This window comes from Pygoscelis adeliae, unplaced genomic scaffold (genome assembly GCF_000699105.1).
Source record: "Pygoscelis adeliae isolate BGI_AS28 unplaced genomic scaffold, ASM69910v1 Scaffold58, whole genome shotgun sequence".
NCBI lineage: Eukaryota > Metazoa > Chordata > Aves > Sphenisciformes > Spheniscidae > Pygoscelis > Pygoscelis adeliae.
The window spans coordinates 1,149,216-1,152,840 of NW_008825564.1; the positions used below are offsets into that span (position 1 = coordinate 1,149,216).

General features: G+C 44.7%; 1 protein-coding gene across 1 annotated transcript in view; it reads left to right on the top strand.

Moving 5' to 3' along the window:
• NPSR1 (neuropeptide S receptor 1) overlaps positions 1–3,625 on the top strand; it is a 61,117-nt gene that overhangs the window by 37,977 nt on the left and 19,515 nt on the right. The gene's annotated exons all lie outside the window — the stretch shown is intronic.

Here is a 3,625-nt window from a genome sequence, read left to right on the forward strand (position 1 = left end):
GCTCTCCAGTTTAGAGAGAAGGATTGTGTGGCGGCCCGTGTCAAAGGCCTTACAGAGGTCCAGATAGACGACACCTGTAGCCCTTCCCGTGTCCATTGATGTAGTCACTCCATCACAGAAGGCCACTAGGTTAGTCAGGCAGGACTTGCCCTTGGTGAAGCCATGCTGGCTGTCTCGAATCACCTTCCTGTCCTCCGTGTGCCCTAGCATAGCTTCCAGGAGGATATGTTCCATGATCTTGCCAGGCACAGAAGTGAGGCTGCCTGGCCCTTCCCCGGGTCTCCCTTTTTTCCCTTTTTAAAAATGAGGGTTATTTTTCCTGCATGCTGTCTGATCACCTGCACAAGGCACATTATTTACTTGGTGGCCCTATGTAAAGTAACCTGTGTCTGCGTGACAGATCCTCTAAAGGTGTGCAGTTGGGTCAGAGTGAGAGAGTCTGGTCCTTTGAAAAGATGGGGTAAGAAACACCCTCTGGAGCAGGCAGTGGAAGAGCGAAGGAGTGAGAAAAGTTGGTCTGATACTTGGTAGGATCGAAAAGACAAGAGAGATTTCTGAAACCTGCAGAGGGCATGAGGATGTTGTGTGGGAGAACGTTTCTATAATTAAAGGTTATTGAGAAATCTGGCTAATTGGCACGCATGCACAGCTGGCTGCATCTGCTTTGGCACGCGCATGCATGTTGTACTCAGGGGCACACGCTCAGAGGAGTGCATGCTGAGCCCTTCGCAGGGATTCAGAAACTCAGCACAAAGAGCACTTAAAATATACTGCTGGGGGAGAGGAGCTGAGGTTGCCAGCACAAAGAAGCTGTGAAGTTTAAACCTTGCTTAAAAGCCTCTGCAGTCACCTCACTCAAAGGCTTTCAAGGGAATGAGAGTTTCAAGTTGTCTTTAAAGCTCCCAAAGTATTTAAGGCTATAGCTATATTAGTAGGTAATGCCGTGTAGTGGGAACAGACCTGTAGCATGACGAAGATGGAGCTGATATACACACTGTGCATTTGGGGGGGGCGGTCTGCTTCAGCCGAGTAAACCCCCCCATGGTCCCTCAGCCTGAGCACTGGCTGGCAACTGCATGGCGTGGGGTGCATGAGGGGCACCCCTGGAGAGCACCTTCGGGTCAAGCATCAGCTGAAGCGAAGGCTATTCCCCTGTGGCTTTCTCCATTACATGAGCCAGTGAAGTGGGGGCCATCCACAGGTTAAAAAATGCACTCCCAATGCAAACTAAAAAGCTGACGTGGGCATATGCTGGAAGTGTGCTTCTGGGCCTGCCCAGATTGCTTACACCCAGCAGGCAGCTCCACACCCAGCGTCCTGGAGACCATCAGGACACCGGCTCATCTGTTGCCTCACCTGCAGGATGCACCTCCAAAGCACTCTCCTAATGCATTGGAAAGGGATGGCAAAATGGTGGTGAGAAGAGGGAAATGAGGAGACAGCTGAGGTGCCTTCCCTTCTCCCTCCCTTTCCTCTAGAGAGCACTGAGATGGGTAGGAGGGAGGGCAGCCCCTGCACCCTCCTCCTCCGGAGGGAAGCTGAAACCCCGTTTTACCACCTGCTTGGCGGATGCTCAAACCATCGAAAGCTGGAGGATACCCTGAGGTGAAACTCTATTGATGTGTATTACTTTGAACCAATGAATATTTCATTACTGGAGAGAGAGAGAATATGAATCAATAATTCAGGAGTAAGGAAAGGGGAAGGGATGGTTTTGAACCACTGCTGGTTTTTGAAACACTTAAACTCTGTGGTTTCTTCAAAGACCACCTTGATTATATACACCTACAACCTTTTCAATAAAGTCTTAAAGCCACTATACTCATCAAAGGAATAATCATCCCTTGCCTCATCACTCTAATCAATGAGCAACATTTAACATAAGGTTTCAAACCACAATTTTCTGCTGCCTTGGGCAGGAGTGAGAGCAGAGACCACAGAAGTGCTGGTTGGAGGGGCCTTCTGGAGGTCATCTCTGATCCAGCCTCCCTCTGGAGGCAGGGGAAGAGCAAAAAGAGAGAAAACAGGGTTGGGAAACACCATGAGAGGAAAGAACAAACCAGAATTAATTGAACGATAAAGTCATGAGGAGGGAGGCAATGTAGTTACATGCAACAGCAATGATTTTTCTGTTCTAATTTTTTTTCGAACTGAGCCTTGAACAAAAAGAGGAGATAAAGGATTACTGATACAGAAAAAATAATCCTAGTTTTCCAGTGAAGCAAAACAAGTTGCTTCTTCTAGAGCATTAAGCTGACATCTCAATTTCCAGCTAGAAGTAACTGGAATTTCTGTAATTTCACAGGAGTTAGAAGAAACTGATTTTGCCAAACTCATACCCATTTGCTTGGAAATACTGTTTCAAACTGTTCACTGCTGAAAAAAAAAGCTTTGAAATTGTTGAAATATCTTTTTTCCAAAAGCATACATTTCAAACCAAAATCTTCTGATATGGGTGTTAGAATGCCTTTATCACAGTAAACTTCAGCAATAGTTTTCGAATGTGTAAAATGGTGGTATCAAAATGAAACATTTTACCTCACCACTCTAAATTTTTTAAATATGGATTGAAGCTATTTCTTTGTATTACTTGTTTTTGTCCTGACAAATCGCACAAAATGTTTTCCCAACCTGCTCTCTCCCTTTGTGGTAATCTGTGCAAGAAGAGCAACATGCTGTGTTACTTGAAGCAGCAGAACACTGGATTGATGCACATTTTCTTCCATGAACAGCACTTAAAACATTTCTCCTGTCCTACAGGGAGAGAACTTTTTATTAACTTGGTTTTAAAGACAAAACTTAATATCGCCCATATGTCCAACAGCAGTACCAGTTTTTGCAGTTCCTTTGTAAAACTTGCATCTCTATGAGTGCTCATTTGTTCAATAAGAAGCAGAACAAAGGCTGGAATATCTCCTCAGATTTTCTAAAAAAAAAAAAGAAAAGATGGCCTGAGGTGTATTTCTTTTGGTGAATGCAGAGTACAGGAGAAGTACAGGCATAAGTAAGTTAACTTTAAGCTGACAGGGCAGGGTTAGTCATTAAATAATTAAGTTTGCGAATAAAATCCTGACAATTTCAACAGCATTTGGATTTCACTCCAGGTGCTTTCACAGGAGACATATTTCTTTTTACAGTGAAATAAAAGACAAAGAAAAAAGGACATTAAATAGTTCAGTATTTGGCACAGCTGGGATCAAGCCGATGTACTTAGACACTAACCTACAGCTTCTCCGATGCTATATTTTATCCACACCTCATGGAAAACCTAGGGGCCCTTAGCAGGCAGCGGTGAGCCCAGCACGCTGCAGGATCAGGCCACCAGGCAGTCTCCTCCATGTCTCTCATAAACAAGCCTGAAATGTTTAGGTGTATGTGGGATTAACACCCATAGGTAATTTTTTATGCAGCTCTGCTCACAGAAAGCAAATTGTTATTTGAGAGGGAATTGATCTCAGTTAATTTTAGACATCTTTGGTATAGATGCGGGTATAGACCAGGGTGTGCATCCAGCCTAGGGCTGACGTGGCCATCTCAGCTTGTCACTTCATGTCCCTTTATAAGCAACGGAGAGAAAATGCACTTTAAGGGTGCAGTTCATCCAACCCGTTTGCAATGCCAGCCA